The sequence below is a fragment of the Pleurodeles waltl genome, chromosome 12, assembly GCF_031143425.1.
Source record: "Pleurodeles waltl isolate 20211129_DDA chromosome 12, aPleWal1.hap1.20221129, whole genome shotgun sequence".
Lineage (NCBI taxonomy): Eukaryota > Metazoa > Chordata > Amphibia > Caudata > Salamandridae > Pleurodeles > Pleurodeles waltl.
This window is the reverse complement of record NC_090451.1, coordinates 122,794,166-122,820,308: the sequence shown is the minus strand read 5'-3', so window position 1 is coordinate 122,820,308 and position 26,143 is coordinate 122,794,166. Positions and strand designations below refer to the sequence as shown.

General features: G+C 46.9%; 4 non-coding genes across 4 annotated transcripts; all 4 read left to right on the top strand.

Annotated features, from left to right (window-relative positions):
- Positions 1–2,934: 2,934 nt before the first annotated feature.
- Positions 2,935–3,008, top strand: TRNAI-AAU (transfer RNA isoleucine (anticodon AAU)). The gene has a single exon. It is a non-coding gene; the product is annotated as a tRNA-Ile (tRNA).
- Positions 3,009–9,963: 6,955 nt separating this feature from the next.
- TRNAI-AAU (transfer RNA isoleucine (anticodon AAU)) lies at positions 9,964–10,037 on the top strand. The gene has a single exon. It is a non-coding gene; the product is annotated as a tRNA-Ile (tRNA).
- Positions 10,038–16,987: 6,950 nt separating this feature from the next.
- Positions 16,988–17,061, top strand: TRNAI-AAU (transfer RNA isoleucine (anticodon AAU)). The gene has a single exon. It is a non-coding gene; the product is annotated as a tRNA-Ile (tRNA).
- Positions 17,062–24,009: 6,948 nt separating this feature from the next.
- Positions 24,010–24,083, top strand: TRNAI-AAU (transfer RNA isoleucine (anticodon AAU)). Its single transcript has one exon. It is a non-coding gene; the product is annotated as a tRNA-Ile (tRNA).
- The last annotated feature ends 2,060 nt before the right edge of the window (positions 24,084–26,143 follow it).

The window sequence follows — 26,143 nt, the reverse complement described above, 5'->3', positions numbered from 1 at the left end:
ATCGCACAAATCCACCACATCAGCATGGTTTTCTACGCAGACGACACTCAGCTCATCCTCTCCCTCACAAAAGACCCTACAACTGCAAAGAACAACCTCCACAACGGACTTCACACCATCGCCAGCTGGATGGAATCAAGCCGCCTCAAGTTAAACACAGACAAAACAGAAATCCTCACCTTTGGCACCAACCCCTCAGCATGGAACGACTCCTGGTGGCCCACCTCCCTAGGATCCGCACCCTCACACACGCACGCAACCTGGGATTCATCTTGGACCCCACACTCAGCATGACTCAGCAGGTCAACGCCATCTCCTCTGCCTGCTACAACACTCTCCGCATGCTCTGCAAGATCTTCATGTGGATCCCCGTCGAAACCAGGAAAACCGTCACCCACGCCCTGGTTAGCAGCCGGTTGGACTATGGAAATGCCCCATATGCAGGAACAACAACCAAACTCCAAACAAAGCTGCAAAGAATCCAGAACGCATCTGCCCGCCTCATTCTTGACGTCCCATGCCGCAACCACATCTCCCCCCACCTCAGAGATCTACACTGGCTAACAAAATCGAAAAGGATCACCTTCATGCTCCTCATCCACGCACACAAGGCCCTCCACGACACAGGTCCAGCCTACCTAAATGACAGACTCACCTTCCACACTCCCACCCGCAATCTTCGTTCCGCCAGCCTCGTCCTCGCCTCCGTCCCCCGCATCCTCCGCACCACCGCCGGAGGAACATCCTTCTCTTACCTAGCCGCCAAGACCTGGAACTCCCTACCACTCCATCTTCGCCAGACTGAAGACCTCTTGACGTTCAGAAAACGCCTCAAGACATTGTTTAAATGACCAGTAGCTCCCCCACCCCAGCGCCTTGAGACCCTAACACAAGGAACTTTTCAGAAGGTGGTTTTAAATGACAAGTTTCATAAGTCATTGCTAAACACTGTGCCCCTTGAGGTCAGCGCCCCCAATCCAGGTCAGCATGTGGTGCGGCCGCACCGCCCTAAAGCCGGCCCTGCATAAATTATACAGCTGTATAATTCATTGTACAGGCTAAAGCAGTGAGGGTTATTGCTTATGAGGTTTAGGAATCACATATCACCAATACTTGTAGACATTTTATGTTAAGAGTGACAGTCAGGAGAAACACTGTGATTGTGGTTGTTTATACTAATAAGTCTTTAGTACTTCCCAAAGAAACTCTTCTTTGCAATGTTAGAATAACATATTGTGGGTAAAAACCCAATAAGGATTTAAACTCAAGTCAATCCTGGTAAATAGAACACAGTGCTAGATTAGAAGGCTTGCAACGTTTGAACAGGAAGTACCAAAATTACCTCAGTGCTCAAAGCAGTAGCCCACTTACCTATCTAAATGTAACAAAAATAAAAAAAAATCTGTGATCTGCATGTTACATAATGTGCTTGGAAGCAGCCACATTAACCTTCTATGCTACTCTATGAGTCAAAACATTGACTGGATAAAACAAAGAATTCTCCCAAGATTGCAAGATATCTTACTACTATTATAATGCTCTCAGAACTGCTGGGCACACAGTGATTGCTATAGCATGCGTCTTAACCCTGCAAGATGTTTTAAAATGCAGCCTCTCTGTGACCAATTAAGTAATGCAGAACAGCTATACTTTCACATATGTCCTTGTTTCCAGTCTCTTTGTAGCAGAAGTTTTTTAGTAGATGTATACGTTGACTGTCAGACTCTGCTTTTCAAACTCCGCCCCTCGTGACTATCCCCTTTCCTTTGCCTGACCATAACTGCTAAGTTATGGGTTCCCGGAGTAAATGTTTTCCAATTTCAGCACCAGTTGAGCCCTTTCAAATGTTCAGTAAGTACCGTCTTGCCATATCAGACCAGACTGCTGAGCTTCATGGAAGGATAGCATATAAATTACATTTCTTCTCTCTTCTGCAGAGTGCAGAAGAATTAGATGGAAGCAAGCCTGTGGTCTGCAGGGGTTGGGTGAGCCACTGAAGTTTCGAACCAGAGGCCTGGCTCTGCTCAAGGTCCTCTTGGAATCTCAAGCTCAAAACGAGCAGGTATTCATATGGCTTTTGTTTGATTCATGCTCTCCCTCACAAGTCAAGAATTAAAAGAAAGCATAAATCATTATTGTTAAAAAGGAGAGCTATCCATTTAATGGCTGAATTATGTCATGTGAAACAGATCTTGGGATCAGTCATGGCTTCTGGCTTGACCAAATATTGTGATTTTAGGCAAATATTTTATTTCACTGAACCCCTTTTTTTCATTATCGCATCAAAAGACTTCATCAAGTATGTGAGTTGAGGGTGTACACTGTACAAAAATCTCTTGTATTTCATTTGATGGACTATAATGTTCCTTCATTTGCAGTAAGAATCGAGCCCATGTTTAGGTCTAGATGGTAAGTGACTTGCCTCTTATTACACTAATAGCATTTGTTTATCAGTGGGATGATGTAGTGCCTTTTCACAATAAACCAGATTAACTGTTTGCAGACATGTACATTAGTAGTGACTATAGCCTGGAAAATGTATTGGGAGGTCAGGCGACAGTCCCCTCCTGAATGACGGTGATGATATTGCCAGTGATGAGCTAAACGGGGCAAAGGTCACATGATGTCATTTTTGGAGACATCGACATGATGCTAAATCATCAAGAATGTAAACAAAAAAAGAATCCTCTTTTTGATGAGAGAATGTGGGTGAGTATGTCTGTGTACTTGCAGGTTTGGTAGCAGCATTGTTTGGTGTTTAGTGGTGACCCTAGCAGACTTCCACGCTGCTTTTGAGTAGTAGACAAGGCAATTGAACTTCTTGGCACAGTTAAGCTTATGAATGTATACTTATCAATTGTAAAGTACTGAACAGAGGGAAGTGTTGAGCCGTGTCTCACGTACTTAAGTGAACATTTTGTGGGGTTACGCATTGGCCGGTTAGCTCAGTTGGTTAGAGCGTGGTGCTAATAACGCCAAGGTCGCGGGTTCGATCCCCGTACGGGCCAAGGGTTACGTTTTAGGAAAAGCTCTAACGCCATTTTACCACTAATGTATGGCCTCCTAATTCGTGTTGTTTTACTACCGTAAACATATATCCATGCAGAACGGCACACATTTCAAAACAGGAGGGTGGAAATACAGAAAGAGAAGAACATGCAAGTCGTGCTTAAACCGGGACGTGAGGGGGTGAAAGTAGAGAGTGCCTTTGAAAGACATATGTTGGGTGCAGGGCTTTGAATACTGGGATGGGGAGAGAAGGAACATCCGCAGAGAGCAAAATAGAGAAACACCTGCGGCAACCAGCCCGAAACCTCGCAGTGTTGTGATATGCAAATCATTCTTGCACTGCATTCAATACAACGGCAGTAACTGGGAGCACCAAATAATCTGATGGCTTCAAGACGGAGAGCAAGGTGTATTGTATTGTTGTAATTGCATTTACATAGCGTTTAGCACCCTGACGAAGCGCTTTATTGTGGTCAAGTAAAGGTTAGGAGTGAGGAGACCCGTGGAGGGGGGTTGTTTCACAGAATTTCAGTTTGACGTGCAGGTGCTACTAGCGGAAGAAGCTAAATTATGAGGTTGTAAAAGTTATGGCAATTTGTGATAAACGTAGGTGACAGGAATCAGGGGCTTGAGGCGAGAATGGTGTGTGATGCGGATGTGGCCAGAGTGAAGCCGATACCCAGATTCTGGTCCGATGATGAAACACCCAGAAGTGAGCGTTTACTGAGCAATAGATGATCCGACACTGCATACCTCAAGGTGAAGGTCTCATCTCAAAGGTCCCTGGACGCTTACAACCTCCAGTCCAGAGACACTGCACCTTCTCACCTCTAGAGACACCACTCGCCTCCCAGCACCCTGCCTCTCCCCCACTTAAAGAAAGGCTGCAAGTTCTCACCCACAGGGACAGGGCATCACTCCTACCGTATGGCATCCTGCACACCAGCCATCCACAGAGACTAAGCATGACTCCCCCACGGCTGGGGATTATGCACCAGTTCTGCCTCCAGGGACCCTAAAGTTCCTATCCCAGGGACCCCGCACGCCCGTGCTTACCTCCTCAACCCCTATCTTCAGAGACACTACACTTCCCCACCTCATGGACCCTGTACCTCTCTTATATATAGACACCCAACACCTCTGTCACCAACAGGGACCCTGCACATTCATCAGCTTCAGAGGAAGTCCATCTCTCAGGGACCCTGCACCTTCCACACCCCAGGGATTCTCAAGTTCCCTTCCTACAGGAACCACGTACCTCTAGAGGTCTTGCATCCCGACCTTTATGCATCCTGCATACCGAGGAACCTTGCACAGGTCTCATTCCTGAGAACATTCACCCTCAGAGACCCTAAACCTCTCTCCAGGTACCCTGCTCCTCCTCTCCACCACCACCACCGTGGACCTTGGACCTCCTGCACTCCCACACCTCCAAAGACAAAAGACCCTGGGCTTTTGCCCCACCAGGGACACTATGACACCCTAAAGCTAATTCGCACTAAGACGCCTTGGCTATTGCGTGCTTTACAAAAGTTATACTTTACTTATTTACTTTACTTCCCTTACTTATTTACTTACATAACTTACTTACCTTACATACCTACCTTACTTATTTTACTTGACTTATTTATTGTTCTTGCTTACCTTACACTTCTGTAGGTTTTTTGTAGGTTTGCATGGCCCTTCCTCTGCTCCTCCTTATTTTCCCCTTAAACCATCCATGTTGAAGTAGATTGCCCATATTTTTTAATCTGTCCAAATAACAGTTACACCTGTATAGTACATTTCCAAGTGTAATTATTTTGGCACTCGCTGGGCAAAAGAGTATGTTAGGTTTAGGTCGGCTTTATTCCTTGTGAAGTGCCAGATAGCTGCACAGGAGCAGTCGCTGTTAAACGTGATGGCGGTAGTTTGGGGTTTTGCTTGAGAGTTTAGCGCAGGGGGAACATCCTCTGCAGCCCCTTGATAATTGAAGAGTAAGGGTGGGACTGAGGGTGCAACACGGACTTGGGTGATGTGGTCCCCGTTTTCTAAGCGTTTGAAAACGTTCAGTGCAGCAGCTTGTAAGTGGGCTTTCTTATTAACTCCTTCAGCAAGGCTTAAACAAAGGCCGACTAAAAGCGCTATTAGCCCTCTTTTTGTTTGAGTTTAATACTGGATGGAAGTTAATGGAGTTGAACACCTAGGCACCGAAGCAATGGAAGAAAACAACGGAACACACCATGTTATCTCTTCGCAAGTACCTAAGAGAAGCTAGGATTTAGAAGCAAGTTTTTAACTTTTTTGAGCTCCAAATGTAAGAGATCTGTTAGCGCTGTAAAAATGCAAGATTTAACCGCCTGTATGACTAATTACGCAAATATTGATATAAATGGCATTTTTTTTTATTTTTATTCTTTTATAGCACTATTTGTCCCAGTGTATGCTGACAAAGCAGTTTACATCAAGCACACATGCACAATAAATTCAGAGTCGGCTTTATCGCTGGTGGTGCCCTGTGCGGCAGTCCTTTTTGGCATCCCCCCCCCATGACCATCTCCTCGGATTCACTCACTAGCACCCACAAATGTGACCCTCATCTCTCCGTAGCCCCCTTTTACATGCATTCATTTGTTTTAATGTGCTGGTAAAGGCTGGCGTTACTATCACTCTAAGCTATCCACATAAAATATATTTCTGTTCTTTGCAGCAGGCATATTAACCCTCTATGCTACTTTATGGCAAGTCACTCACAACCACCGCACACAACCCCCCCGAAGCAAATGGAGCAAAATATCAACGGATCAGCTGATTTCCACCCTCGCCCGGGCCCCACCCCCTGGGACCCAGGACCTCAACACAGCCACCACCAACCTGCATCGCTGGATAGAACACTGCGGCAACACCCTCGTACCGCTCAAAGAACCCCCAAACACCCTCCACAGAATCAAGGACAGCTGGTTCACCCCAGCCATACAGGAATCCAAACGGCTATGTCGCAGAATGGAAAAAACCTGGCACCTTGAACCTACCAACTCCAACCACATTGCTTTCAAAGATGTCATACGCAAACACCACCAACTGGTCCGCATCACTAAAAGGTCCCACTTCAAAAACCGCATTGACACCAACGCTCACAACAGTAAAGAGCTCTTCGGCATCATCAAAGAGCTCTCCACTCCCAGAACCTGCTCCAACGAACCCCCGCCATCACAGGAGTTCTGCAACTCACTTGCAACCCACTTCCGTTGAAAGATAGAAGAAATCCACAACAGCTTCAACCCCCAGACCCACCAGCTGACTACAAACACCCACAGACCCCACGCCCAAAGCAACACCCACCTCCTCCACAGCTGGACCCCCGTCAACATAGAAGACACCGCCAACACCATGGCCTCCATCCACTCCGTATCACCATCGGACCCCTGCCCACACAACATCTTCAATAAAGCAAACATCATCATTGCTCCCCACCTCTGCAACACCATCAACAGCTCCTTCGAGTCAGCCACCTTCCCAGAAAGATAGGAGCACGCAGAAGTCAATGTCCTGCTGAAGAAACCAAAGGCAGACCCAGACGACCCCAAGAACTACCGGCCGATCTCCCTCTTCCCCTTCCCAGCCAAGGTCATCGAAAAAAAAACGTGAACAGCCAACTATCCCGGTTCTTGGAAGACAGCAAGGTGCTCAACACCTCCCAATCCGGATTCCGCAAAACCCACAGCACAGAGACCACACTTATTGCTGCCACAGACGACATCAGGACTATGCTCGACGAAGGAGAAACAGCAGCACTCATCCTCCTGGACCTCTCCGCAGCCTTCGACACGGTATGCCATCATACTCTCCGCACACGCCTCCACAACACTGGAATCCACGACAAGGCACTCGACCGGATCTCGTCATTTCTCGCAGGCAGAACCCAGAGAGTCCGGCTCCCACCGTTCCTGTCAGAAGCCTCCAGAATCATCTGTGGCGTCCCCCAAGGATCATCGCTCAGCCCCACGCTCTTCAATGTTTACATGGCCCCCCTCGCCAACATCGCACAAATCCACCACATCAGCATGGTTTTCTACGCAGACGACACTCAGCTCATCCTCTCCCTCACAAAAGACCCTACAACTGCAAAGAACAACCTCCACAACGGACTTCACACCATCGCCAGCTGGATGGAATCAAGCTGCCTCAAGTTAAACACAGACAAAACAGAAATCCTCACCTTTGGCACCAACCCCTCAGCATGGAACGACTCCTGGTGGCCCACCTCCCTAGGATCCGCACCCTCACACACGCACGCAACCTGGGATTCATCTTGGACCCCACACTCAGCATGACTCAGCAGGTCAACGCCATCTCCTCTGCCTGCTACAACACTCTCCGCATGCTCTGCAAGATCTTCATGTGGATCCCCGTCGAAACCAGGAAAACCGTCACCCACGCCCTGGTTAGCAGCCGGTTGGACTATGGAAATGCCCCATATGCAGGAACAACAACCAAACTCCAAACAAAGCTGCAAAGAATCCAGAACGCATCTGCCCGCCTCATTCTTGACGTCCCATGCCGCAACCACATCTCCCCCCACCTCAGAGATCTACACTGGCTAACAAAATCGAAAAGGATCACCTTCATGCTCCTCATCCACGCACACAAGGCCCTCCACGACACAGGTCCAGCCTACCTAAATGACAGACTCACCTTCCACACTCCCACCCGCAATCTTCGTTCCGCCAGCCTCGTCCTCGCCTCCGTCCCCCGCATCCTCCGCACCACCGCCGGAGGAACATCCTTCTCTTACCTAGCCGCCAAGACCTGGAACTCCCTACCACTCCATCTTCGCCAGACTGAAGACCTCTTGACGTTCAGAAAACGCCTCAAGACATTGTTTAAATGACCAGTAGCTCCCCCACACCAGCGCCTTGAGACCCTAACACAAGGAACTTTTCAGAAGGTGGTTTTAAATGACAAGTTTCATAAGTCATTGCTAAACACAGTGCCCCTTGAGGTCAGCGCCCCCAATCCAGGTCAGCATGTGGTGCGGCCGCACCGCCCTAAAGCCGGCCCTGCATAAATTATACAGCTGTATAATTCATTGTACAGGCTAAAGCAGTGAGGGTTATTGCTTATGAGGTTTAGGAATCACATATCACCAATACTTGTAGACATTTTATGTTAAGAGTGACAGTCAGGAGAAACACTGTGATTGTGGTTGTTTATACTAATAAGTCTTTAGTACTTCCCAAAGAAACTCTTCTTTGCAATGTTAGAATAACATATTGTGGGTAAAAACCCAATAAGGATTTAAACTCAAGTCAATCCTGGTAAATAGAACACAGTGCTAGATTAGAAGGCTTGCAACGTTTGAACAGGAAGTACCAAAATTACCTCAGTGCTCAAAGCAGTAGCCCACTTACCTATCTAAATGTAACAAAAATAAAAAAAAATCTGTGATCTGCATGTTACATAATGTGCTTGGAAGCAGCCACATTAACCTTCTATGCTACTCTATGAGTCAAAACATTGACTGGATAAAACAAAGAATTCTCCCAAGATTGCAAGATATCTTACTACTATTATAATGCTCTCAGAACTGCTGGGCACACAGTGATTGCTATAGCATGCGTCTTAACCCTGCAAGATGTTTTAAAATGCAGCCTCTCTGTGACCAATTAAGTAATGCAGAACAGCTATACTTTCACATATGTCCTTGTTTCCAGTCTCTTTGTAGCAGAAGTTTTTTAGTAGATGTATACGTTGACTGTCAGACTCTGCTTTTCAAACTCCGCCCCTCGTGACTATCCCCTTTCCTTTGCCTGACCATAACTGCTAAGTTATGGGTTCCCGGAGTAAATGTTTTCCAATTTCAGCACCAGTTGAGCCCTTTCAAATGTTCAGTAAGTACCGTCTTGCCATATCAGACCAGACTGCTGAGCTTCATGGAAGGATAGCATATAAATTACATTTCTTCTCTCTTCTGCAGAGTGCAGAAGAATTAGATGGAAGCAAGCCTGTGGTCTGCAGGGGTTGGGTGAGCCACTGAAGTTTCGAACCAGAGGCCTGGCTCTGCTCAAGGTCCTCTTGGAATCTCAAGCTCAAAACGAGCCAGGTATTCATATGGCTTTTGTCTGATTCATGCTCTCCCTCACAAGTCAAGAATTAAAAGAAAGCATAAATCATTATTGTTAAAAAGGAGAGCTATCCATTTAATGGCTGAATTATGTCATGTGAAACAGATCTTGGGATCAGTCATGGCTTCTGGCTTGACCAAATATTGTGATTTTAGGCAAATATTTTATTTCACTGAACCCCTTTTTTTCATTATCGCATCAAAAGACTTCATCAAGTATGTGAGTTGAGGGTGTACACTGTACAAAAATCTCTTGTATTTCATTTGATGGACTATAATGTTCCTTCATTTGCAGTAAGAATCGAGCCCATGTTTAGGTCTAGATGGTAAGTGACTTGCCTCTTATTACACTAATAGCATTTGTTTATCAGTGGGATGATGTAGTGCCTTTTCACAATAAACCAGATTAACTGTTTGCAGACATGTACATTAGTAGTGACTATAGCCTGGAAAATGTATTGGGAGGTCAGGCGACAGTCCCCTCCTGAATGACGGTGATGATATTGCCAGTGATGAGCTAAACGGGGCAAAGGTCACATGATGTCATTTTTGGAGACATCGACATGATGCTAAATCATCAAGAATGTAAACAAAAAAAGAATCCTCTTTTTGATGAGAGAATGTGGGTGAGTATGTCTGTGTCCTTGCAGGTTTGGTAGCAGCATTGTTTGGTGTTTAGTGGTGACCCTAGCAGACTTCCACGCTGCTTTTGAGTAGTAGACAAGGCAATTGAACTTCTTGGCACAGTTAAGCTTATGAATGTATACTTATCAACTGTAAACCACTGAACAGAGGGAAGTGTTGAGCCGTGTCTCACGTACTTAAGTGAACATTTTGTGGGGTCACGCATTGGCCGGTTAGCTCAGTTGGTTAGAGCGTGGTGCTAATAACGCCAAGGTCGCGGGTTCGATCCCCGAACGGGCCAAGGGTTACATTTTAGGAAAAGCTCTAACGCCATTTTACCACTAATGTATTGCCTCCTAATTCGTGTTGTTTTACTACCGTAAACATATATCCATGCAGAACGGCACACATTTCAAAACAGGAGGATGGAAATACAGAAAGAACATGCAAATCGTGCTTAAACCGGGACGTGAGGGGGTGAAAGTAGAGAGTGCCTTTGAAAGACATATGTTGGGTGCAGGGCTTTGAATACTGGGATGGGGAGAGAAGGAACATCCGCAGAGAGCAAAATAGAGAAACACCTGCGGCAACCAGCCCGAAACCTCGCAGTGTTGTGATATGCAAATCATTCTTGCACTGCATTCAATACAACGGCAGTAACTGGGAGCACCAAATAATCTGATGGCTTCAAGACGGAGAGCAAGGTGTATTGTATTGTTGTAATTGCATTTACATAGCGTTTAGCACCCTGACGAAGCGCTTTATTGTGGTCAAGTAAAGGTTAGGAGTGAGGAGACCCGTGGAGGGGGGTTGTTTCACAGAATTTCAGTTTGACGTGCAGGTGCTACTAGCGGAAGAAGCTAAATTATGAGGTTGTAAAAGTTATGGCAATTTGTGATAAACGTAGGTGACAGGAATCAGGGGCTTGAGGCGAGAATGGTGTGTGATGCGGATGTGGCCAGAGTGAAGCCGATACCCAGATTCTGGTCCGATGATGAAACACCCAGAAGTGAGCGTTTACTGAGCAATAGATGATCCGACACTGCATACCTCAAGGTGAAGGTCTCATCTCAAAGGTCCCTGGACGCTTACAACCTCCAGTCCAGAGACACTGCACCTTCTCACCTCTAGAGACACCACTCGCCTCCCAGCACCCTGCCTCTCCCCCACTTAAAGAAAGGCTGCAAGTTCTCACCCACAGGGACAGGGCATCACTCCTACCGTATGGCATCCTGCACACCAGCCATCCACAGAGACTAAGCATGACTCCCCCACGGCTGGGGATTATGCACCAGTTCTGCCTCCAGGGACCCTAAAGTTCCTATCCCAGGGACCCCGCACGCCCGTGCTTACCTCCTCAACCCCTATCTTCAGAGACACTACACTTCCCCACCTCATGGACCCTGTACCTCTCTTATATATAGACACCCAACACCTCTGTCACCAACAGGGACCCTGCACATTCATCAGCTTCAGAGGAAGTCCATCTCTCAGGGACCCTGCACCTTCCACACCCCAGGGATTCTCAAGTTCCCTTCCTACAGGAACCACGTACCTCTAGAGGTCTTGCATCCCGACCTTTATGCATCCTGCATACCGAGGAACCTTGCACAGGTCTCATTCCTGAGAACATTCACCCTCAGAGACCCTAAACCTCTCTCCAGGTACCCTGCTCCTCCTCTCCACCACCACCACCGTGGACCTTGGACCTCCTGCACTCCCACACCTCCAAAGACAAAAGACCCTGGGCTTTTGCCCCACCAGGGACACTATGACACCCTAAAGCTAATTCGCACTAAGACGCCTTGGCTATTGCGTGCTTTACAAAAGTTATACTTTACTTATTTACTTTACTTCCCTTACTTATTTACTTACATAACTTACTTACCTTACATACCTACCTTACTTATTTTACTTGACTTATTTATTGTTCTTGCTTACCTTACACTTCTGTAGGTTTTTTGTAGGTTTGCATGGCCCTTCCTCTGCTCCTCCTTATTTTCCCCTTAAACCATCCATGTTGAAGTAGATTGCCCATATTTTTTAATCTGTCCAAATAACAGTTACACCTGTATAGTACATTTCCAAGTGTAATTATTTTGGCACTCGCTGGGCAAAAGAGTATGTTAGGTTTAGGTCGGCTTTATTCCTTGTGAAGTGCCAGATAGCTGCACAGGAGCAGTCGCTGTTAAACGTGATGGCGGTAGTTTGGGGTTTTGCTTGAGAGTTTAGCGCAGGGGGAACATCCTCTGCAGCCCCTTGATAATTGAAGAGTAAGGGTGGGACTGAGGGTGCAACACGGACTTGGGTGATGTGGTCCCCGTTTTCTAAGCGTTTGAAAACGTTCAGTGCAGCAGCTTGTAAGTGGGCTTTCTTATTAACTCCTTCAGCAAGGCTTAAACAAAGGCCGACTAAAAGCGCTATTAGCCCTCTTTTTGTTTGAGTTTAATACTGGATGGAAGTTAATGGAGTTGAACACCTAGGCACCGAAGCAATGGAAGAAAACAACGGAACACACCATGTTATCTCTTCGCAAGTACCTAAGAGAAGCTAGGATTTAGAAGCAAGTTTTTAACTTTTTTGAGCTCCAAATGTAAGAGATCTGTTAGCGCTGTAAAAATGCAAGATTTAACCGCCTGTATGACTAATTACGCAAATATTGATATAAATGGCATTTTTTTTTATTTTTATTCTTTTATAGCACTATTTGTCCCAGTGTATGCTGACAAAGCAGTTTACATCAAGCACACATGCACAATAAATTCAGAGTCGGCTTTATCGCTGGTGGTGCCCTGTGCGGCAGTCCTTTTTGGCATCCCCCCCCCATGACCATCTCCTCGGATTCACTCACTAGCACCCACAAATGTGACCCTCATCTCTCCGTAGCCCCCTTTTACATGCATTCATTTGTTTTAATGTGCTGGTAAAGGCTGGCGTTACTATCACTCTAAGCTATCCACATAAAATATATTTCTGTTCTTTGCAGCAGGCATATTAACCCTCTATGCTACTTTATGGCAAGTCACTCACAACCACCGCACACAACCCCCCCGAAGCAAATGGAGCAAAATATCAACGGATCAGCTGATTTCCACCCTCGCCCGGGCCCCACCCCCTGGGACCCAGGACCTCAACACAGCCACCACCAACCTGCATCGCTGGATAGAACACTGCGGCAACACCCTCGTACCGCTCAAAGAACCCCCAAACACCCTCCACAGAATCAAGGACAGCTGGTTCACCCCAGCCATACAGGAATCCAAACGGCTATGTCGCAGAATGGAAAAAACCTGGCACCTTGAACCTACCAACTCCAACCACATTGCTTTCAAAGATGTCATACGCAAACACCACCAACTGGTCCGCATCACTAAAAGGTCCCACTTCAAAAACCGCATTGACACCAACGCTCACAACAGTAAAGAGCTCTTCGGCATCATCAAAGAGCTCTCCACTCCCAGAACCTGCTCCAACGAACCCCCGCCATCACAGGAGTTCTGCAACTCACTTGCAACCCACTTCCGTTGAAAGATAGAAGAAATCCACAACAGCTTCAACCCCCAGACCCACCAGCTGACTACAAACACCCACAGACCCCACGCCCAAAGCAACACCCACCTCCTCCACAGCTGGACCCCCGTCAACATAGAAGACACCGCCAACACCATGGCCTCCATCCACTCCGTATCACCATCGGACCCCTGCCCACACAACATCTTCAATAAAGCAAACATCATCATTGCTCCCCACCTCTGCAACACCATCAACAGCTCCTTCGAGTCAGCCACCTTCCCAGAAAGATAGGAGCACGCAGAAGTCAATGTCCTGCTGAAGAAACCAAAGGCAGACCCAGACGACCCCAAGAACTACCGGCCGATCTCCCTCTTCCCCTTCCCAGCCAAGGTCATCGAAAAAAAAACGTGAACAGCCAACTATCCCGGTTCTTGGAAGACAGCAAGGTGCTCAACACCTCCCAATCCGGATTCCGCAAAACCCACAGCACAGAGACCACACTTATTGCTGCCACAGACGACATCAGGACTATGCTCGACGAAGGAGAAACAGCAGCACTCATCCTCCTGGACCTCTCCGCAGCCTTCGACACGGTATGCCATCATACTCTCCGCACACGCCTCCACAACACTGGAATCCACGACAAGGCACTCGACCGGATCTCGTCATTTCTCGCAGGCAGAACCCAGAGAGTCCGGCTCCCACCGTTCCTGTCAGAAGCCTCCAGAATCATCTGTGGCGTCCCCCAAGGATCATCGCTCAGCCCCACGCTCTTCAATGTTTACATGGCCCCCCTCGCCAACATCGCACAAATCCACCACATCAGCATGGTTTTCTACGCAGACGACACTCAGCTCATCCTCTCCCTCACAAAAGACCCTACAACTGCAAAGAACAACCTCCACAACGGACTTCACACCATCGCCAGCTGGATGGAATCAAGCTGCCTCAAGTTAAACACAGACAAAACAGAAATCCTCACCTTTGGCACCAACCCCTCAGCATGGAACGACTCCTGGTGGCCCACCTCCCTAGGATCCGCACCCTCACACACGCACGCAACCTGGGATTCATCTTGGACCCCACACTCAGCATGACTCAGCAGGTCAACGCCATCTCCTCTGCCTGCTACAACACTCTCCGCATGCTCTGCAAGATCTTCATGTGGATCCCCGTCGAAACCAGGAAAACCGTCACCCACGCCCTGGTTAGCAGCCGGTTGGACTATGGAAATGCCCCATATGCAGGAACAACAACCAAACTCCAAACAAAGCTGCAAAGAATCCAGAACGCATCTGCCCGCCTCATTCTTGACGTCCCATGCCGCAACCACATCTCCCCCCACCTCAGAGATCTACACTGGCTAACAAAATCGAAAAGGATCACCTTCATGCTCCTCATCCACGCACACAAGGCCCTCCACGACACAGGTCCAGCCTACCTAAATGACAGACTCACCTTCCACACTCCCACCCGCAATCTTCGTTCCGCCAGCCTCGTCCTCGCCTCCGTCCCCCGCATCCTCCGCACCACCGCCGGAGGAACATCCTTCTCTTACCTAGCCGCCAAGACCTGGAACTCCCTACCACTCCATCTTCGCCAGACTGAAGACCTCTTGACGTTCAGAAAACGCCTCAAGACATTGTTTAAATGACCAGTAGCTCCCCCACACCAGCGCCTTGAGACCCTAACACAAGGAACTTTTCAGAAGGTGGTTTTAAATGACAAGTTTCATAAGTCATTGCTAAACACAGTGCCCCTTGAGGTCAGCGCCCCCAATCCAGGTCAGCATGTGGTGCGGCCGCACCGCCCTAAAGCCGGCCCTGCATAAATTATACAGCTGTATAATTCATTGTACAGGCTAAAGCAGTGAGGGTTATTGCTTATGAGGTTTAGGAATCACATATCACCAATACTTGTAGACATTTTATGTTAAGAGTGACAGTCAGGAGAAACACTGTGATTGTGGTTGTTTATACTAATAAGTCTTTAGTACTTCCCAAAGAAACTCTTCTTTGCAATGTTAGAATAACATATTGTGGGTAAAAACCCAATAAGGATTTAAACTCAAGTCAATCCTGGTAAATAGAACACAGTGCTAGATTAGAAGGCTTGCAACGTTTGAACAGGAAGTACCAAAATTACCTCAGTGCTCAAAGCAGTAGCCCACTTACCTATCTAAATGTAACAAAAATAAAAAAAAATCTGTGATCTGCATGTTACATAATGTGCTTGGAAGCAGCCACATTAACCTTCTATGCTACTCTATGAGTCAAAACATTGACTGGATAAAACAAAGAATTCTCCCAAGATTGCAAGATATCTTACTACTATTATAATGCTCTCAGAACTGCTGGGCACACAGTGATTGCTATAGCATGCGTCTTAACCCTGCAAGATGTTTTAAAATGCAGCCTCTCTGTGACCAATTAAGTAATGCAGAACAGCTATACTTTCACATATGTCCTTGTTTCCAGTCTCTTTGTAGCAGAAGTTTTTTAGTAGATGTATACGTTGACTGTCAGACTCTGCTTTTCAAACTCCGCCCCTCGTGACTATCCCCTTTCCTTTGCCTGACCATAACTGCTAAGTTATGGGTTCCCGGAGTAAATGTTTTCCAATTTCAGCACCAGTTGAGCCCTTTCAAATGTTCAGTAAGTACCGTCTTGCCATATCAGACCAGACTGCTGAGCTTCATGGAAGGATAGCATATAAATTACATTTCTTCTCTCTTCTGCAGAGTGCAGAAGAATTAGATGGAAGCAAGCCTGTGGTCTGCAGGGGTTGGGTGAGCCACTGAAGTTTCGAACCAGAGGCCTGGCTCTGCTCAAGGTCCTCTTGGAATCTCAAGCTCAAAACGAGCCAGGTATTCATATGGCTTTTGTCTGATTCATGCTCTCCCTCACAAGTCAAGAATTAAAAGAAAGCATAAATCATTATTGTTAAAAAGGAGAGCTATCCATTTAATGGCTGAATTATGTCATGTGAAACAGATCTTGGGATCAGTCATGGCTTCTGGCTTGACCAAATATTGTGATTTTAGGCAAATATTTTATTTCACTGAACCCCTTTTTTTCATTATCGCATCAAAAGACTTCATCAAGTATGTGAGTTGAGGGTGTACACTGTACAAAAATCTCTTGTATTTCATTTGATGGACTATAATGTTCCTTCATTTGCAGTAAGAATCGAGCCCATGTTTAGGTCTAGATGGTAAGTGACTTGCCTCTTATTACACTAATAGCATTTGTTTATCAGTGGGATGATGTAGTGCCTTTTCACAATAAACCAGATTAACTGTTTGCAGACATGTACATTAGTAGTGACTATAGCCTGGAAAATGTATTGGGAGGTCAGGCGACAGTCCCCTCCTGAATGACGGTGATGATATTGCCAGTGATGAGCTAAACGGGGCAAAGGTCACATGATGTCATTTTTGGAGACATCGACATGATGCTAAATCATCAAGAATGTAAACAAAAAAAGAATCCTCTTTTTGATGAGAGAATGTGGGTGAGTATGTCTGTGTCCTTGCAGGTTTGGTAGCAGCATTGTTTGGTGTTTAGTGGTGACCCTAGCAGACTTCCACGCTGCTTTTGAGTAGTAGACAAGGCAATTGAACTTCTTGGCACAGTTAAGCTTATGAATGTATACTTATCAACTGTAAACCACTGAACAGAGGGAAGTGTTGAGCCGTGTCTCACGTACTTAAGTGAACATTTTGTGGGGTCACGCATTGGCCGGTTAGCTCAGTTGGTTAGAGCGTGGTGCTAATAACGCCAAGGTCGCGGGTTCGATCCCCGAACGGGCCAAGGGTTACATTTTAGGAAAAGCTCTAACGCCATTTTACCACTAATGTATTGCCTCCTAATTCGTGTTGTTTTACTACCGTAAACATATATCCATGCAGAACGGCACACATTTCAAAACAGGAGGATGGAAATACAGAAAGAACATGCAAATCGTGCTTAAACCGGGACGTGAGGGGGTGAAAGTAGAGAGTGCCTTTGAAAGACATATGTTGGGTGCAGGGCTTTGAATACTGGGATGGGGAGAGAAGGAACATCCGCAGAGAGCAAAATAGAGAAACACCTGCGGCAACCAGCCCGAAACCTCGCAGTGTTGTGATATGCAAATCATTCTTGCACTGCATTCAATACAACGGCAGTAACTGGGAGCACCAAATAATCTGATGGCTTCAAGACGGAGAGCAAGGTGTATTGTATTGTTGTAATTGCATTTACATAGCGTTTAGCACCCTGACGAAGCGCTTTATTGTGGTCAAGTAAAGGTTAGGAGTGAGGAGACCCGTGGAGGGGGGTTGTTTCACAGAATTTCAGTTTGACGTGCAGGTGCTACTAGCGGAAGAAGCTAAATTATGAGGTTGTAAAAGTTAAGGCAATTTGTGATAAACGTAGGTGACAGGAATCAGGGGCTTGAGGCGAGAATGGTGTGTGATGCGGATGTGGCCAGAGTAAAGCCGATACCCAGATTCTGGTCCGATTTTGAAACACCCAGAAGTGAGCGTTTACTGAGCAATAGATGATCCGACACTGCATACCTCAAGGTGAAGGTCTCATCTCAAAGGTCCCTGGACGCTTACAACCTCCAGTCCAGAGACACTGCACCTTCTCACCTCTAGAGACACCACTCGCCTCCCAGCACCCTGCCTCTCCCCCACTTAAAGAAAGGCTGCAAGTTCTCACCCACAGGGACAGGGCATCACTCCTACCGTATGGCATCCTGCACACCAGCCATCCACAGAGACTAAGCATGACTCCCCCACGGCTGGGGATTATGCACCAGTTCTGCCTCCAGGGACCCTACAGTTCCTATCCCAGGGACCCCGCACGCCCGTGCTTACCTCCTCAACCCCTATCTTCAGAGACACTACACTTCCCCACCTCATGGACCCTGTACCTCTCTTATATATAGACACCCAACACCTCTGTCACCAACAGGGACCCTGCACATTCAGCAGCTTCAGAGGAAGTCCATCTCTCAGGGACCCTGCACCTTCCACACCCCAGGGATTCTCAAGTTCCCTTCCTACAGGAACCACGTACCTCTAGAGGTCTTGCATCCCGACCTTTATGCATCCTGCATACCGAGGAACCTTGCACAGGTCTCATTCCTGAGAACATTCACCCTCAGAGACCCTAAACCTCTCTCCAGGTACCCTGCTCCTCCTCTCCACCACCACCACCGTGGACCTTGGACCTCCTGCACTCCCACACCTCCAAAGACAAAAGACCCTGGGCTTTTGCCCCACCAGGGACACTATGACACCCTAAAGCTAATTCGCACTAAGACGCCTTGGCTATTGCGTGCTTTACAAAAGTTATACTTTACTTATTTACTTTACTTCCCTTACTTATTTACTTACATAACTTACTTACCTTACATACCTACCTTACTTATTTTACTTGACTTATTTATTGTTCTTGCTTACCTTTCACTTCTGTAGGTTTTTTGTAGGTTTGCATGGCCCTTCCTCTGCTCCTCCTTATTTTCCCCTTAAACCATCCATGTTGAAGTAGATTGCCCATATTTTTTAATCTGTCCAAATAACAGTTACACCTGTATAGTACATTTCCAAGTGTAATTATTTTGGCACTCGCTGGGCAAAAGAGTATGTTAGGTTTAGGTCGGCTTTATTCCTTGTGAAGTGCCAGATAGCTGCACAGGAGCAGTCGCTGTTAAACGTGATGGCGGTAGTTTGGGGTTTTGCTTGAGAGTTTAGCGCAGGGGGAACATCCTCTGCAGCCCCTTGATAATTGAAGAGTAAGGGTGGGACTGAGGGTGCAACACAGACTTGGGTGATGTGGTCCCCGTTTTCTAAGCGTTTGAAAACGTTCAGTGCAGCAGCTTGTAAGTGGGCTTTCTTATTAACTCCTTCAGCAAGGCTTAAACAAAGGCCGACTAAAAGCGCTATTAGCCCTCTTTTTGTTTGAGTTTAATACTGGATGGAAGTTAATGGAGTTGAACACCTAGGCACCGAAGCAATGGAAGAAAACAACGGGACACACCATGTTATCTCTTCGCAAGTACCTAAGAGAAGCTAGGATTTAGAAGCAAGTTTTTAACTTTTTTGAGCTCCAAATGTAAGAGATCTGCTAGCGCTGTAAAAATGCAAGATTTAACCGCCTGTATGACTAATTACGCAAATATTGATATAAATGGAATTTTTTTAAATTTTTATTCTTTTATAGCACTATTTGTCCCAGTGTATGCTGACAAAGCAGTTTACATCAAGCACACATGCACAATAAATTCAGAGTCGGTTTATCGCTGGTGGTGCCCTGTGCGGCAGTCCTTTTTGGCATCCCCCCCCATGACCATCTCCTCGGATTCACTCACTAGCACCCACAAATGTGACTCTCATCTCTCCGTAGCCCCCTTTTACATGCATTCATTTGTTTTAATGTGCTGGTAAAGGCTGGCGTTACTATCACTCTAAGCTATCCACATAAAATATATTTCTGTTCTTTGCAGCAGGCATATTAACCCTCTATGCTACTTTATGGCAAGTCACTCACAACCACCGCACACAACCCCCCCGAAGCAAATGGAGCAAAATATCAACGGATCAGCTGATTTCCACCCTCGCCCGGGCCCCACCCCCTGGGACCCAGGACCTCAACACAGCCACCACCAACCTGCATCGCTGGATAGAACACTGCGGCAACACCCTCGTACCGCTCAAAGAACCCCCAAACACCCTCCACAGAATCAAGGACAGCTGGTTCACCCCAGCCATACAGGAATCCAAACGGCTATGTCGCAGAATGGAAAAAACCTGGCACCTTGAACCTACCAACTCCAACCACATTGCTTTCAAAGATGTCATACGCAAACACCACCAACTGGTCCGCATCACTAAAAGGTCCCACTTCAAAAACCGCATTGACACCAACGCTCACAACAGTAAAGAGCTCTTCGGCATCATCAAAGAGCTCTCCACTCCCAGAACCTGCTCCAACGAACCCCCGCCATCACAGGAGTTCTGCAACTCACTTGCAACCCACTTCCGTTGAAAGATAGAAGAAATCCACAACAGCTTCAACCCCCAGACCCACCAGCTGACTACAAACACCCACGGACCCCACGCCCAAAGCAACACCCACCTCCTCCACACCTGGACCCCCGTCAACATAGAAGACACCGCCAACACCATGGCCTCCATCCACTCCGTATCACCATCGGACCCCTGCCCACACAACATCTTCAATAAAGCAAACATCATCATTGCTCCCCACCTCTGCAACACCATCAACAGCTCCTTCGAGTCAGCCACCTTCCCAGAAAGATAGGAGCACGCAGAAGTCAATGTCCTGCTGAAGAAACCAAAGGCAGACCCAGACGACCCCAAGAACTACCGGCCGATCTCCCTCTTCCCCTTCCCAGCCAAGGTCATCGAAAAAAAAACGTGAACAGCCAACTATCCCGGTTCTTGGAAGACAGCAAGGTGCTCAACACCTCCCAATCCGGATTCCGCAAAACCCACAGCACAGAGACCACACTTATTGCTGCCACAGACGACATCAGGACTATGCTCGACGAAGGAGAAACAGCAGCACTCATCCTCCTGGACCTCTCCGCAGCCTTCGACACGGTATGCCATCATACTCTCCGCACACGCCTCCAAAACACTGGAATCCACGACAAGGCACTCGACCGGATCTCGTCATTTCTCGCAGGCAGAACCCAGAGAGTCCGGCTCCCACCGTTCCTGTCAGAAGCCTCCAGAATCATCTGTGGCGTCCCCCAAGGATCATCGCTCAGCCCCACGCTCTTCAATGTTTACATGGCCCCCCTCGCCAACATCGCACAAATCCACCACATCAGCATGGTTTTCTACGCAGACGACACTCAGCTCATCCTCTCCCTCACAAAAGACCCTACAACTGCAAAGAACAACCTCCACAACGGACTTCACACCATCGCCAGCTGGATGGAATCAAGCCGCCTCAAGTTAAACACAGACAAAACAGAAATCCTCACCTTTGGCACCAACCCCTCAGCATGGAACGACTCCTGGTGGCCCACCTCCCTAGGATCCGCACCCTCACACACGCACGCAACCTGGGATTCATCTTGGACCCCACACTCAGCATGACTCAGCAGGTCAACGCCATCTCCTCTGCCTGCTACAACACTCTCCGCATGCTCTGCAAGATCTTCATGTGGATCCCCGTCGAAACCAGGAAAACCGTCACCCACGCCCTGGTTAGCAGCCGGTTGGACTATGGAAATGCCCCATATGCAGGAACAACAACCAAACTCCAAACAAAGCTGCAAAGAATCCAGAACGCATCTGCCCGCCTCATTCTTGACGTCCCATGCTGCAACCACATCTCCCCCCACCTCAGAGATCTACACTGGCTAACAAAATCGAAAAGGATCACCTTCATGCTCCTCATCCACGCACACAAGGCCCTCCACGACACAGGTCCAGCCTACCTAAATGACAGACTCACCTTCCACACTCCCACCCGCAATCTTCGTTCCGCCAGCCTCGTCCTCGCCTCCGTCCCCCGCATCCTCCGCACCACCGCCGGAGGAACATCCTTCTCTTACCTAGCCGCCAAGACCTGGAACTCCCTACCACTCCATCTTCGCCAGACTGAAGACCTCTTGACGTTCAGAAAACGCCTCAAGACATTGTTTAAATGACCAGTAGCTCCCCCACCCCAGCGCCTTGAGACCCTAACACAAGTAACTTTTCAGAAGGTGGTTTTAAATGACAAGTTTCATAAGTCATTGCTAAACACAGTGCCCCTTGAGGTCAGCGCCCCCAATCCAGGTCAGCATGTGGTGCGGCCGCACCGCCCTAAAGCCGGCCCTGCATAAATTATACAGCTGTATAATTCATTGTACAGGCTAAAGCAGTGAGGGTTATTGCTTATGAGGTTTAGGAATCACATATCACCAATACTTGTAGACATTTTATGTTAAGAGTGACAGTCAGGAGAAACACTGTGATTGTGGTTGTTTATACTAATAAGTCTTTAGTACTTCCCAAAGAAACTCTTCTTTGCAATGTTAGAATAACATATTGTGGGTAAAAACCCAATAAGGATTTAAACTCAAGTCAATCCTGGTAAATAGAACACAGTGCTAGATTAGAAGGCTTGCAACGTTTGAACAGGAAGTACCAAAATTACCTCAGTGCTCAAAGCAGTAGCCCACTTACCTATCTAAATGTAACAAAAATAAAAAAAAATCTGTGATCTGCATGTTACATAATGTGCTTGGAAGCAGCCACATTAACCTTCTATGCTACTCTATGAGTCAAAACATTGACTGGATAAAACAAAGAATTCTCCCAAGATTGCAAGATATCTTACTACTATTATAATGCTCTCAGAACTGCTGGGCACACAGTGATTGCTATAGCATGCGTCTTAACCCTGCAAGATGTTTTAAAATGCAGCCTCTCTGTGACCAATTAAGTAATGCAGAACAGCTATACTTTCACATATGTCCTTGTTTCCAGTCTCTTTGTAGCAGAAGTTTTTTAGTAGATGTATACGTTGACTGTCAGACTCTGCTTTTCAAACTCCGCCCCTCGTGACTATCCCCTTTCCTTTGCCTGACCATAACTGCTAAGTTATGGGTTCCCGGAGTAAATGTTTTCCAATTTCAGCACCAGTTGAGCCCTTTCAAATGTTCAGTAAGTACCGTCTTGCCATATCAGACCAGACTGCTGAGCTTCATGGAAGGATAGCATATAAATTACATTTCTTCTCTCTTCTGCAGAGTGCAGAAGAATTAGATGGAAGCAAGCCTGTGGTCTGCAGGGGTTGGGTGAGCCACTGAAGTTTCGAACCAGAGGCCTGGCTCTGCTCAAGGTCCTCTTGGAATCTCAAGCTCAAAACGAGCCAGGTATTCATATGGCTTTTGTTTGATTCATGCTCTCCCTCACAAGTCAAGAATTAAAAGAAAGCATAAATCATTATTGTTAAAAAGGAGAGCTATCCATTTAATGGCTGAATTATGTCATGTGAAACAGATCTTGGGATCAGTCATGGCTTCTGGCTTGACCAAATATTGTGATTTTAGGCAAATATTTTATTTCACTGAACCCCTTTTTTTCATTATCGCATCAAAAGACTTCATCAAGTATGTGAGTTGAGGGTGTACACTGTACAAAAATCTCTTGTATTTCATTTGATGGACTATAATGTTCCTTCATTTGCAGTAAGAATCGAGCCCATGTTTAGGTCTAGATGGTAAGTGACTTGCCTCTTATTACACTAATAGCATTTGTTTATCAGTGGGATGATGTAGTGCCTTTTCACAATAAACCAGATTAACTGTTTGCAGACATGTACATTAGTAGTGACTATAGCCTGGAAAATGTATTGGGAGGTCAGGCGACAGTCCCCTCCTGAATGACGGTGATGATATTGCCAGTGATGAGCTAAACGGGGCAAAGGTCACATGATGTCATTTTTGGAGACATCGACATGATGCTAAATCATCAAGAATGTAAACAAAAAAAGAATCCTCTTTTTGATGAGAGAATGTGGGTGAGTATGTCTGTGTACTTGCAGGTTTGGTAGCAGCATTGTTTGGTGTTTAGTGGTGACCCTAGCAGACTTCCACGCTGCTTTTGAGTAGTAGACAAGGCAATTGAACTTCTTGGCACAGTTAAGCTTATGAATGTATACTTATCAATTGTAAAGTACTGAACAGAGGGAAGTGTTGAGCCGTGTCTCACGTACTTAAGTGAACATTTTGTGGGGTTACGCATTGGCCGGTTAGCTCAGTTGGTTAGAGCGTGGTGCTAATAACGCCAAGGTCGCGGGTTCGATCCCCGTACGGGCCAAGGGTTACGTTTTAGGAAAAGCTCTAACGCCATTTTACCACTAATGTATGGCCTCCTAATTCGTGTTGTTTTACTACCGTAAACATATATCCATGCAGAACGGCACACATTTCAAAACAGGAGGGTGGAAATACAGAAAGAGAAGAACATGCAAGTCGTGCTTAAACCGGGACGTGAGGGGGTGAAAGTAGAGAGTGCCTTTGAAAGACATATGTTGGGTGCAGGGCTTTGAATACTGGGATGGGGAGAGAAGGAACATCCGCAGAGAGCAAAATAGAGAAACACCTGCGGCAACCAGCCCGAAACCTCGCAGTGTTGTGATATGCAAATCATTCTTGCACTGCATTCAATACAACGGCAGTAACTGGGAGCACCAAATAATCTGATGGCTTCAAGACGGAGAGCAAGGTGTATTGTATTGTTGTAATTGCATTTACATAGCGTTTAGCACCCTGACGAAGCGCTTTATTGTGGTCAAGTAAAGGTTAGGAGTGAGGAGACCCGTGGAGGGGGGTTGTTTCACAGAATTTCAGTTTGACGTGCAGGTGCTACTAGCGGAAGAAGCTAAATTATGAGGTTGTAAAAGTTATGGCAATTTGTGATAAACGTAGGTGACAGGAATCAGGGGCTTGAGGCGAGAATGGTGTGTGATGCGGATGTGGCCAGAGTGAAGCCGATACCCAGATTCTGGTCCGATGATGAAACACCCAGAAGTGAGCGTTTACTGAGCAATAGATGATCCGACACTGCATACCTCAAGGTGAAGGTCTCATCTCAAAGGTCCCTGGACGCTTACAACCTCCAGTCCAGAGACACTGCACCTTCTCACCTCTAGAGACACCACTCGCCTCCCAGCACCCTGCCTCTCCCCCACTTAAAGAAAGGCTGCAAGTTCTCACCCACAGGGACAGGGCATCACTCCTACCGTATGGCATCCTGCACACCAGCCATCCACAGAGACTAAGCATGACTCCCCCACGGCTGGGGATTATGCACCAGTTCTGCCTCCAGGGACCCTAAAGTTCCTATCCCAGGGACCCCGCACGCCCGTGCTTACCTCCTCAACCCCTATCTTCAGAGACACTACACTTCCCCACCTCATGGACCCTGTACCTCTCTTATATATAGACACCCAACACCTCTGTCACCAACAGGGACCCTGCACATTCATCAGCTTCAGAGGAAGTCCATCTCTCAGGGACCCTGCACCTTCCACACCCCAGGGATTCTCAAGTTCCCTTCCTACAGGAACCACGTACCTCTAGAGGTCTTGCATCCCGACCTTTATGCATCCTGCATACCGAGGAACCTTGCACAGGTCTCATTCCTGAGAACATTCACCCTCAGAGACCCTAAACCTCTCTCCAGGTACCCTGCTCCTCCTCTCCACCACCACCACCGTGGACCTTGGACCTCCTGCACTCCCACACCTCCAAAGACAAAAGACCCTGGGCTTTTGCCCCACCAGGGACACTATGACACCCTAAAGCTAATTCGCACTAAGACGCCTTGGCTATTGCGTGCTTTACAAAAGTTATACTTTACTTATTTACTTTACTTCCCTTACTTATTTACTTACATAACTTACTTACCTTACATACCTACCTTACTTATTTTACTTGACTTATTTATTGTTCTTGCTTACCTTACACTTCTGTAGGTTTTTTGTAGGTTTGCATGGCCCTTCCTCTGCTCCTCCTTATTTTCCCCTTAAACCATCCATGTTGAAGTAGATTGCCCATATTTTTTAATCTGTCCAAATAACAGTTACACCTGTATAGTACATTTCCAAGTGTAATTATTTTGGCACTCGCTGGGCAAAAGAGTATGTTAGGTTTAGGTCGGCTTTATTCCTTGTGAAGTGCCAGATAGCTGCACAGGAGCAGTCGCTGTTAAACGTGATGGCGGTAGTTTGGGGTTTTGCTTGAGAGTTTAGCGCAGGGGGAACATCCTCTGCAGCCCCTTGATAATTGAAGAGTAAGGGTGGGACTGAGGGTGCAACACGGACTTGGGTGATGTGGTCCCCGTTTTCTAAGCGTTTGAAAACGTTCAGTGCAGCA